At 39.6% G+C, this 13243-nt stretch overlaps 1 pseudogene; it reads left to right on the forward strand.

The window, feature by feature from the left end:
• Positions 1-204: 204 nt before the first annotated feature.
• LOC125416879 (nucleolin-like) lies at positions 205-12565 on the forward strand (annotated as a pseudogene).
• The last annotated feature ends 678 nt before the right edge of the window (positions 12566-13243 follow it).

Below are 13243 nucleotides of genomic sequence, written 5' to 3' on the forward strand. Positions count from 1 at the left end.
ATTGACAGCTTTCCAGGGATTTCCGACTTCCCCGGCTTCTAATCCTGCTTCTCAGCCAGCTCTCTATTCCCCTGCTCAAATTAGTCTAGGCAGGAAGTGATTCAGCTTGTAATAGGAGGTTAATTACAGAAGCGATAACACTTCTAAACAAAAAAAAAAAATAAGCTTCTCGGTTTTAAAAACCTAAATTAAAATAAAACCAGAATGAAATTATTCTTAGCAGCAAATCAACACTGCGGCTCCCAGCTCATCATTTTGACAGGACCGGAATCACAGATGTCCAACCAGCATAGCCACACAGACAGAGCACTGCCCTCAGAAGGCCTTGAATTTGTTGTTCCTGCACAGAAGTTCCATCTTCTGTCTTTGAACTTGTGGTTTTATACAGAGAAGTCGAGTGGAAAATATACCTTGCACGTGGCAGAGGCAGTATGTTCCATGTGCATGCCCCCGTTCTTCCCTTCCCAGGTACCGCCTGATACAGGATTCCAGTGGACAGCGGAAATCAGCAAGACTCCACATGGTAAGATGAGCGTGGCATGTCTGCCATTGCATGGGCAGGAGCCTGACATTTCCAAGAGGTCACACTTGGGCTTCAAACTAGAACTTTCTTCCCACAGAAAACAGTGCTGTTCTAAAAAGCTAAATGGCCAAGCCACTTGCATCATGTACTATGGTGCCTATTTATGTTACTATAAGTTATTCCAGCCACTTCGCTTGGATCCAGTGATGTGGGAATATAGGAAGAAAAGGAAGAGAGAAACATCCATGCCTCCTTGCCCTTCCATACTTCCCTATCTTCAATGAAGCTAAGGCAGATTTTGGAATATCAAGAAATGAGGTCATGCTGTGCAGGTTTCCCATTTTCTAACAAGAATAAAATGCACATGCATACATGCTCTATGAAATATGAGTTATGTAATTTTGGTGATTCTGCATATGAACTGAATGCTATTACATTTGCATTCAAAGATGTCATGGCCCAATGAAAAGTTGGATGAATTTGTGTTATTTATAATTACAGTTTTTCTTTACTTACAAACAATAACAAATAACAAATCAAAACTACCAGTAAGAGTTGTGAGAGAAAGCATAGAAGAAAAGAAAGTTATTTTAGTACTTTGAACAGCTTCTATTTTCCTGTTTTGGAGGAAATGACCTGCTAGTCTCATTTTGCACAGAGCTCCAGGAATTCTGTGTTTGGGAACAAGCCAGTTGAGCAAGCAGGGAGTGTGAGCAGCCCAGATGGACAGGGTTCACTCCATGGACAGCCTACTTCCACAACCCTGTGTCTGTACCTCGCTTCTGGCCCCCAGTGCTGTGCTTTCATATCATCTGATGTATTGGATCTCCAAGTATACTCTTTTGCATTATCACAGCTACAATCAAATGAAATTTTCTGAAAAATAACATTGCACTTCTGCTGTCATCATCCCCTCTACATTGAAAACTTGGCAATTGCCTCAATAATGTTTCTTATAGCTACTGTTTTCTCTGCTGTAGGATTGATCTGGGACCATGTATTGCATTCAATTTCTGTGTCTCTTTGGTTTTTTTTTTTAATAAGAAAGAATTTATCATACTCTATTTCTTAAGGTTTTTCAGGACTACAAACCAGGTATCTTCTAGAATGCCCCTCAATTCGGCTTTATATGATATTTCAGGCAGACAATTTTGGTTAAGCTATAATATCACTTGAGAAGGCTCTTGACGTCAACTTTCTTCATTATTGGGTGTGGTATTAATTTTGATCACTTACTGCAATATATGTTGCCTTTTCCCACTAGGCTGCTACTTTTGCCTTTGTAAATAATAAGCAATCTTAGGCCAATGCTTCGCTGCCATTTCCTGAGCACTCACTAAGTCCCAGGTTGCATTAGTTACCGTATATGCTTTATTACACTGACCCTTCACAATAAACTGTGAGGTGTGTTCCATTCTCCCCTCCTCCCTCCCCCTCTTCTGGCAGGTTAGAAAAGGGAAGTCTGGGGTCACCTAAAGGTTCGCTGTAACTCCAGAATCCATTCCTGTCGTCTTGTACCGAGGCCTCAGGAACAGTCAAATGCCAGAGCTCTTCTTCTCAGAATCCGGGGACACAGCTGCTGTGGAAAGCAAGTGTGAGCTTTAGGCCTATATTCCTGCGTGAAAGAACCCCTCTGAGCAGGGTGTCCACGGCACACACCGTTCCAGCTCCAACTGTATGACATTCTGAGAAATGGGAGGCTCCAGACAGTGTGGATGCCAGGATGGGAAACGAGGGGAAGGGGTGAATGGCAAACCGCGGTGGTCATTTGTGTCTGTGAAAACGCCTTGGATGGCTCTCACTAGATATTGTTCAAGCCTATAGATGTTCAACACTGGGAGCAAATGCCTCAGCCTGCGGGAAGCGCTGATCAGGCCAGAGTCCTGTGTGTATTGGGCCTGGATTACTTGGGAGCCCTCTGTCTGCGCTTACCACTCAATTTTGCTATAACGTCAAAGCTGCTTCTTAAAATGAAGTCTGTTTGCAAAGGGATATATACCAATAGACGGGTTTTGACTTTCTGCAGTTACCACAAACCCATTGTTTTAAGGGGTTGTATCATTTCCTTTCGGAAGGAAGACATTGTATACACCAATTCGATTAGAATCAGTGGCCATTCTAAAGCCCCGGGAAGGAAAAGGAACAAAAGAAGTTCAAGAGATTAAATTTTATAGAGAAATACATACAGCAGGGAGAGAGGAGGAACCATCTGGGGAAAGGCATAGCAAGGAAAAACAAATGCCCTTCGTATGCCCTTTTCTTCTGGCAAGACTTTGTATTTTCTCCCACAGCAGGCAGAGAGGGAACGAGCTGCCCTTTGATTCCCGCCCTGAGGACAGTCTGGTATGACTGCTGACTGCTGCCTCTGAAAGCAGAGGTCTCCCTCTGGCCCCATAAACTGCCAGCTAGGCCAAGGCCTGTTCGGAGGCCAGCTCCTTGCCCTTGTCTTCAATCTCCAGGCTGACTGACTGACGGCCTAGAGGTTTCGTATGTTGTCGGGGATCAGACCATCTCCAGATCGTGACTTGCTGCAAACCAGGCTGGAAAACCAGGACCCTCAGCTGGGTGTGGGGTTGCCTGACAGGATGAGCCATGCAGCCACAGGCAGGTGACATGTGAGGGCCTTGAGAAGCGCTGCCCACCTTATAAAGACACAAGGATCAGTGAGGACAAACTGAAGAAGAAACAGGAAGACTACCTGTATGTATCAATTACGGTACTGCGTGGAGACTAGAAGCTAGCACCGTCAACACGGAAAGAAAAGTCAAAATACCAGGTGCTGCAGGGAAGTGCTTGCGTAGTGAAGCCGGCAGCTCCCGGATGTGTCTGAGTGACAGTTGCTTCTGGAGATAGCTAGTTCAACACTTCCAGAAGCCTGACAGCCAAAGCAGGAGAAAGAACTGGTCTAGTGTGGTGGTCTGAGTGATAAACGCTCCCTGTAGGGCTCATGTCACTGAAAATTTGGTACCCAGTCCGTGCTACTATCTAGGAAAGTTAGGACCCTTTAGGAGGTGGAACCTTGCTGAAGGAAGTACATCACTGGGAGCTGGCTTTGAGGATTTTAGCCTGGCCCCCCACTCTCACTTTCTCAGTTTCCTGTGTTTGGATTTCAGTGTAATTGGCCAGCTTTCTGCTCCTGACACTGTGCTATGCCTTTCCCACCAGATGGACTCCGCCCCTCTGATTTGCAAGCTAAAACAAACACTTCCTTAAGGTGCTTTCGTCTGGCATTTTACCACAACCACAGAAAAAAAAGCTAATGCAATTAGGAACCTTTAGAAACGTTCTCACGCTGTGAGTCACTAAGATAAGTAGAAAGCTGAAGCGAATAAGAGAAGGGAAAGGAGAAAAGAGAACAGGAAAATGGCTGGGGGCTGGGAACAACAAGAGAAGGCACAGATGTTCAAAATCAGCCTTCTTTATGTCCATGACCAGGATTATTTAAAGAGCCAGACTGGCAGGGAAACTTTAAAGTGTATTATATGCCTATGTAAAAATGTCAAAATAAAATACTATTTTATTTAACTAATATATGCTAATAAAAAGACAGATGAGACAGAGGCTTAGCAAAGACTTATTCTTTTTGTAAAAACAGAAACATCTCTGTTAAAAAAAATTAATGAATACCTAAAATAGAAAACAGGAATGCCTGAGAGTGATGCAAATAAATCTGTGTTTTAATAACATATGTATTTACCAAAATTCAAGTTGGGAAGACACTTTGAATCAGAACTGCTTGCAGTATTCGGCAAGATGAAAGTCTGAGAAGTTGGTCAGAGACAGTCTACAGGGGAACGTGGACAGGTTCTGAGCAGTTCTACTGGGAAGGACTGCTCAGAGGTGTGACCAGTGTTCTCAGATTCCTGAAGGATGGCCTGTAGTGTGACCAGCATCTGGGATTTGACCCCATGAAGGACTTCTTGGGAATGTGACAACATCTGGGGTCCCAGAAGAGAGAATGAAGTCCCGGTCTCTCCTCTCCACATTTATTCATCTTTAATAGCCAGTGATCAGCCCAGCATACCGCCTTTAATCCCAGAACTTGGGAGGCAGAAACAGACCGATCTCTGTGAGTTCAAGGTCAGCCTGGTCTACAAGCAAGTTCCAGGACAGGCTCCAAAGCTATGGAGAAACCCTGTCTTGGGGTGAGGGGGAAAGCCAGTGATGAGTTTAGCAAGCTAATTCTGTGTTTTCACCCTCTGTCCCTGTCTCTCCCTCTCTCATTCTCTTCTCCTCTTCCCTCCTCTTTCTCCCATCATACAACCAAAGAACATGGTGTCTTCAGCAATAGGATTTTTTTTTTCAAGACAGGGTTTCTCTGTGTAACCCTGGCTGTCCTGGAACTAGCTCTTGTAGACCAGGCTGGCCTCAAACTCACAGAAATCTACCTGCCTCTGCCTCCTGAGTGCTGGGATTAAAGGCATGTGCCACCACCGCCCAGCCCTGTAATAGGATTTTACTTTCTAATTCGGGTGGGCAGTCAAGCACAGTGACAATAGCCTGTACTGTTTAGGAAACCCTGGGGTCTACCTGACTCATTTTCCTTCTGATGGGTTGTACTAACAAGCACAAGCCAGCTTACTTTTTGAGATTTGGCCATCTGGGACATAGGACTCTATAGTATCAGATTGTTGCTATTTTCTCCTCTGCTTTTATTCTACCCTTATTCATAACTGTCTTGCCTCACCTTTTGTCCATGTTGTTAAGCCTTCTATTTACTCTCCTCTCTACTTCTCTATCAACCCAATAGCAAGGGCGAGCTTTACTCTGCTCTTTTCCTCTGTGCTCATAGCCTTTGCAGCTAATATCTTAGTGCATACTGTATGACCAATAGTCCTTTACTTCCTAAAATGATAGGACTCTAAGGAGTGATGTGATGTTATTTGACTACACTGCATGTTCATAGTGAATCTATATCCTTATAGATTGAGCTCCTAGTCACTATTATACTTTAGAAGAGTGCTGGGGACTGAACTTGACTCCCTAAACTCCAGCTTAACAGATAAAAATGGTTTCTCAACTCTACTAAAACCCACCCTCTTGAACATTCCAAATGATTATTTTTTAGTTTAACCAAGCTAAATCTCACACATACAACACAAGAAACAAAGACACTAAGGCAACACTACTACTCTAAAAATTATTAATCCCACAGTAACAGACTCTGATGAGAACAAAATAGATAAAATCCCAGACAAGGAATTCAAAGGAGTAATTATAATTATATTCAAAAAAACACAAAGAGGAAACAAACAAACTCCTAGGTGATTCTCCAAAATAAAAGAGAAGTTCACTGAAATAAGAAATATTATTTATATATCTATATACATATATATATAATAAAATATATGAAAGTGGAAATGAATAAAGAGACAGAGATGCTGGGGAGAAAAGAAGTACAAGAAATGGAAGACTCAATAAATCAGTTAAAGAGCTCTATTAAAAACCCTACCAAGGCATTAAGGGGTGTGCAGGATATTATTGGAGCTCGAAGATAAAGTAGAGGAATTGAAATATTCACCAAAAGATAAGTTAATAAGAAATGTCATCATTAGCATCAGCTGTCAACTGGGCAGAAACCCAGAGTAGCCTGAGAAGATAAAGACACATCTAAATAATTTCCGTGATGAGAAAATTGTCCTGTGAGCATCTCTGGAAGGCATTTTCTTAATTATTAATTAATGTAGAATATTCCACCCCACTGTGGACAGTGCCATTTCTAGGCAGATGGGCCTGAACTATATAAGAACGCTAGATGACCATGTCTATAAGTAGCTATAAGTATCATTCTTGTGGTTTCTACCATGGTTTCTGCTGTGGTTCATGCCTTGACATCTTTTATGATGGACTTCAACTTGTAAGATGAAATAAACCTTTTCCTAGGTTGTTTCTGGTCATAATATTAGATCATAGTAACAGAAAAGCAAACTAGGACAAGAAGCTAAAAATAAAATGTTCAACAGTTAATGAACACTAGGAAAAGAACACGTCTATGAATAATAGATACAGGAGAAGGGGAAATTCCATACTAAAAGCACACAAAACATTTTCAATAAAATAATAGCAGGAAATTGCTGACTTCTAGGGAAATAGATGTGTTCCCAAACACAGTAGATATTTAAAATATCAAACATAAAGACAAGAGAAAAATTTCCCATGTCATGCTAAACTCAAAACACTTGAGTGTACGGAAAAAGAAAGAAAATATATTGAAAGAAACAAGTCACACATAAAGACAAGGCCACAAAATAACAGCAAACTTCACAACAGAAACTCTAACATTCGACTGGACTTTGGAAAGGCATATGTGAAACTATGAAACACAACAACTGGAAACCCAGACGACTATACTGAGCAAATACTCAGGCTAAGCACAATAAACTTATTTGTTATAATTGAAGGGGAAAGACTTTCCATGATAAAAACAAATCCAAGGAATTCGTGAGTGTTAACCCAATTCAACAGAAGATACTTAAAGGACTCTTTAGGAGTACAGAGAGAGATAGGCACATCCATGAGGTCCAGGAAGGAACGAGTCACATTATAATGAGGAGATGGAAAACAACAAATGCTCCAAAAAAATCACAAAATGACAGGAATTATTAAACACACTCTAATAATTACTCCAAATATCGATGGCCTAAATTCCATAAACAAATGACACAAACTAGAAGATTGGTTATAAAAATAAATCAATCTATTTGTTTCCTCCAAGAAAATGCCTTTATTATCAAAGACAGATTCTACTTATTGGGAAAGAATGGAAAATGGTATTCAAAGCAAACAGAACTAGGACACAAGCAACTATCCCCATACGACTGTGTGACAAAATGGATTTCAAACCAAAATTAGGCAGAAGAAGTAGAGAAGCCTTTGTACCTATTAAGCAAACAACACATCAAGAAGATATCATTTTAAATATGCACACACTGGATCTAAATTTCATAAAACAAATGACACTAGATGTACTGACACAAGTTAGTCTCAATACAATAATAATGCTTACTTCAATGTCACAGTCTCATCAATAGACAGATCTCAACAATAAATAAACAAGCAAATAAATAATGTCTTAGTTATATCAGGGCTGGGGTAATGGCTCAGGATAGAAAATCACTGGCTGCTCTTGCAGAGGACCCAGGTTCATTTCCCAGCACACATATGGTGGTTCACAGTCATCTATAACTCCACTTCCAAAAGATCTAACACCCTCTTCTGACCTCTGAGTGCACTAGGCATGCACATGGTAAGACACACATAAATGCAAACAAAACACGCATGCACATAAAAATGAAGCTAATCTTTAATAAATGCCAAAACATATGCACTACAGTGAAAGGCATCCAGAGACAGAAGTCTACGGCTCTAAGTTCCTTCATTAAAAACATCAGAGAGATCTCAATAAACAACAATTTATTTACCTTAGGGCCTTGGGGAAAAGAAGAACAAGCCAAGCTCAAAATCAGTAGATGGAAAGAAATAGTACAGTTATCAACAAAATGAAAATAAAGCCTAATACAAAAGTCAATGAAACCAACATTGGTTCTTTGAAAAGTTTGATAAGCCTTTAGACAACTAATCAAAAGAATGAGTAGACCCAAATAATTAAAATTAAAGATATTATAAAATACCAATGAAATTCATAAAATTATTAGGACATACCTTTAATTTTTATATTCCTCTAAAATAGAAAACATAAAAAGAAATAATGAAGCTCTAGATGTGAATGACCAACCAAAAGTAAACAAAGGTGATGTAAACTATTTAAACATTTATATAACAAGAAGAGATATTGAATTTGTTTGTTTATCTGGTTGGCTGGTTGATTTTGATTTTTCAAGACAAGGTTTCTCTGTGTAACTATGGCTGTCCTGGTATTCATTCTGTAGACCAAGCTGGCCTTGAACTCAGAGACCCATAAGCCTCTGTCTCCCAAGCATGTTTGCCACCACTGCTGGAGCATAATCTTTTTTAATTGTACTAGAAATTGATAAGATGGTTTAGAGAGTACAGGTATTTGGCCCCAAACCTGATTACCTGAGTTTGATTCCCACACCTGTATAGTGGAAAACAAAATCTGACTCCCACAAACTATCCTCTGATTTCTACACATGCACACATACAAACAAATAAATGTAAAAATATGTTTAATTCCACTAAAAAAAAATGCATGCCTAGGTATGGACATTGCTGAATCTACCAGACCTTAAAAGAAGAACCAACACTAGTGGGTATCTAATTATTTCTTAAAATAGAAAACGACAGATTGCTACCAGAATATTTTTATGAATGTGAATCCAGAATCACACGATACCAAAGCCAGATAAATACACAACAACAAAAAGAGAAAATTATATCCCAATCTCCTTGATAAACCTAGATGCAAATGTTGCTGATAAAATTAAGTAAATTAAGTTAATTTGAATTTGGCAAACCAAATTCAATAGCATAGAGAAAATATAATTCACCATGATCAATTTGGTTTCATCCCAAATACTTAGTGATGGTTCAGCATATGCAAAACAAGAAATGTGATATGTTATGTAAATGGACTCAAGGTCTAAAAACATGTGATCATCTCAATAGCTGCATAAGAGGGCTTTGATGAACTCCAACACCATCCATGATAAGAACTTTGAATAAAGAACACAGAGAAGCCATACCTCAACATCATAAAGGTTACATATGGGAGTCCTATGGCCAGTATCACAGATGGGAGAAAACTCAGCATTTCTAATGAAATCAGGAACAAGTGATGTTCACGGTTTCCACTCTTGCACAATATAATGCCTGAAGTCTAGCTAGAGTAAGAAGAAAAGAGAAGGAAACAAGGTATACAAATAGGATAGAAGTTGAAACACCCATATTTGTAGAGGACACGATCCTATACAAAAGAAACTCTAGTGATACCACCAGAAAACTCTGCGTTGATAAACACCTTCAGCAAAAGTGCGGGATACAAAATTAACAGACAAAAATCAGTAGCCATCCTGTACAAAAATAACAAACATACTGGGAAGCAAATTATGGAAACAATCTCGTTCACAATTGCGTCAAACAAATACCTTAAAATAAACTCAACCAAGGAAGTGAAACTTATACAATGAAAACTCTAAAACACTAAAAAACAAAACTGAAGAATGCACAAGAAAATGGAAAGGCCTCCCATGCTAATATATTTAGAGAATCAATATTGTGGATAGCTGTACTATCAAAAGATAGTACAAAAAAAATCTGTACTATCTACAGATTTAATCCAATCTTCATCAAATTTTCAATATATTCTTTATAGAAATAAAAATAAATTCATAAATATGAAAGCACAAAAATGGGCAATCTTGTCCAAAAAGAATAATATTGAAAGTGTATGTCATCATACCTGATTTCAAGTTATACTACAGAGTCACAAAAACAGTATATATGATCTATAGTATATATAGTATATATAATATATACAAAATGTGCTGCTTTGTCACAATATAGTATGTGAATTATAGTATATGTGTGTATATAGTATATAGGATGTATGCTATATGTGCAGTGTATGTGTATCTAGTATATATAGTGCGCATGTAGTATACATCCCATATACCATATACATATATATGCTATGTATATACAATATATACATACAAACATACTATATCATGACAAAAAAAAGCATGGTAATGATACAAAAACAGACATAAATCACTGAACTAAAATATACTGCCTAAATATAAACACAATTAAAGTCACCTGTTTTTTTGACAGAGATGCCAAAAATATACATTGGATGTAAAACAATTTCTTCAATAAATGGTGCTGGAGAAACTGGTTGTCTGAAATTAGATCTCTATCTACCATCTTGTCCATAAGCCAACTCCAAATGTATCAAAGACCTTAAGGTAACATCTGAAACTCTGAAAATGTAAGAGAAAAGGGCAGGAAAAGCACTTCAAAGTTGGCACTTAGGAACTAACGCCAATTGCTGACTAATGCACCTTGGAGAATTTAAAAAAAAAAATCTGTACAAAAAAAGAAATAATTGAGTGAAAAAAATAAAAGCATACAGTGACTCCAAAAAAAATGGCTCCTCCCTCAAAGGAGGTGGAAGAAGATTGTGAGGATGAAGAAATATCAGAAGATGAAGAAGATGACAGTAGTGGGTAAGAAGAGGTTGTCACCCCTCAGAAAGAAAGGCAAGAAGGCTATCACAACTCCATCAAAGAAGATGGCTGTTTCACAAACAGAAAAGGTTGTGGTTCCCACACCAGCTAAGAAAGCTGCTGTTACCCCAGGTAAAAAGGCAGCAGCCACACCAGCCAATAAGCAGCTACACCAGCAAAGCAGATGCAGCACCTGGTAAGAAGGGAGCCTCACAAGCAAAAGCAGTGGTAACAGGCCCTGGTAAGAAGGGAGCTGCCACTCCAGCCCAGGGCACTGAGAATGGTAGGAATGCCAAGAAGGAAGAGAGGGATGAGGATGAAGACGATGAAGGTGAAGATGATAGTGATGAGGATGAAGATGATGAGGAAGAGGATGAATCCGAGCCACCAATAGTGAAAGGATTGAAGCCATCAAAATAGCTGCTGCTGCTCCTGCCTCAGAGAACGAGGACGAGGAAGATGATGAGAAAGATGACAATGTAGAAGATGACTCATGGAAATCACACCCGCTAAAGGAAAGAAAACTCCTGCAAAAGTTGTTCCTGTGAAAGCCAAGACTGTGTCTGAAGAGAACGAGGAGAAGGAGGAGATGGAGGAAGAGGAGGAAGAGGACAAAGAAGCAGAGGAAGAGTCCGTTAAAGCAGCACCTGGAAAGCGGAAGAAGGAAATGACCAAACAGAAAGAAGTCCCTGCCAAGAAACAGAAATTGGCGGAAGGTTCAGAATCAACTACACCTTGCAATCTCTTCTTTGGAAACCTTAACCCAAACAAGTCTGTTGCTGAATTAAAAGCCATCAGTGAACTTTTTACTAAAAATGATCTTGCTGTCACAACTGACACAATGAGAAAATCTGGCTATGTGGACTTTGAGTCTGCTGAAGACCTAGAAAAGGCCTTGGAGTTCACTGGTTTAAAAGTGTTTGGCAGTGACATTAAACTAGAAAAACCAAAAGGAAGAGATAGTAAGAAAGTTCAAGCTGCAGGAACACTTTTAGCAGAAAACCTTTTATTCAACATCATTGAGGATGAATTAAAAGAAGTGTTTGAAGATGCCGTGGAGATCAGATTGGTTAGCCAGGATAGGAGGAGTAAAGGGATTGCTTATATTGAATTAAAGTCTGAAGCTGATGCGGAGAAAAACTTTGAAGAGAAGCAGGGGGCAGAAATTGATGGGCAATCTGTTTCACTCTACTACACTGGGAAGAAAGGACAACAAAAGCAAGAAAGACCTGGAAAGAATAGCACTTGGGATGGTGAATCAAAAGCTTTGGTTTTAAGTAACCTTTCCTACAGTGCAACAGAAGACACTCTTCAGGAAGTATTTGAGAAAACAGCTTTTATCAAAGTGTCCCAGAACCAACAAGGCAAACCTAAAGGGCACGCATTTACAGAATTTGCTTCATTTGAAGATGCTAAAGAAGCTTTAAGCTCCTGTAGTAAAATGAAAATTGGGAGCAGAACAATCAGGCTGGAGTTACAAGGACCCAGGGAATCACCTAATGCAAGAAGTCAGCCATCCAAAACTCTGTTTGTCAAAGGTCTGTCTGAAGATACCGCTGAAGCAACCTTAAAAGAATCATTTGAAGCTCTGTTCGTGTGAGAGTAGTCACTGATTAGGAAATTGGTTTGGTTTGTAGACTTCAATAGTGAGGAAGATGCCAAAGCTGCCAAGGAGGTCATGGAAGATGGAGAAACTGATGGGAACAAAGTTACCTCAGACTGAGCCAAACCTAAGGGTGAAGGTGGCTGTGGTGGCCAAGGCAGTGGCAAAGGAGGAAGAGGCAGATTTGGAGGCAGAGGCCAGGGAGGGGGGTCGTGGAGAGGGAGCTTTGGAAGTCTAAGAGACTTCCAAAGTAACAGACTTCAAGCCACAATGAAAAAAGACGACGTTTGACTAGATCCTTCCATCCCAATCTTTCCCGATTCATTTTAGAGAAAGGACTCTGGGATTTTACATTGTTACCTGTTAGACGACAGAGCCTTTGAAGGACAGTTCAAGAGGTTTTTGTTTGTTTGTTTTTGTTTTTTTCCTATGGTCGTGTGTGTGTGTGTGTGTGTGTGTGTGTGTGTGTGTGTGTGTGTTGGGGGTTGTAAAAGAATGTTTATCATGGTTTTTTTGGCTTCAGTGACTTTAGGACAAATTAAAAGTCCTAAATTCTAAAATAAAAAGAAAGAAAAGAAGACTAACAACACAACCAACAAATGATTAGTGAAATGAACAGAAGGTTCCAAGAGATAGACTACAAATAGTCGATGAACGTTTGAAAAAAATCTTTCCACTTTAAGAGCCATCAGAGAAATGCGAATTAACACTTCCTTGATATCCATCTCTCCCTAGTCAGGATGTCAGTCATTTAGAAAACAAACAACAAATGTTGGTTAGGATGTGATTAGTGAGAATGTGAACTAGCCCAGCTACTATGGAAGTCTAAAGACGGTTCATCAAAAACCTAACATTTGGACTGTGGAGAAGCTCAGTGGTTCAAAATTCACCCAATTCCCAGAATCCACATAAGAGCAAATGCAAGGGTGTTCCTCTGTAATCCCAACACTCCCAGAGTGAGATGAGAGG

The sequence above is a fragment of the Myodes glareolus genome, chromosome 10 (assembly GCF_982192425.1).
Source record: "Myodes glareolus chromosome 10, mMyoGla1.1, whole genome shotgun sequence".
NCBI lineage: Eukaryota > Metazoa > Chordata > Mammalia > Rodentia > Cricetidae > Myodes > Myodes glareolus.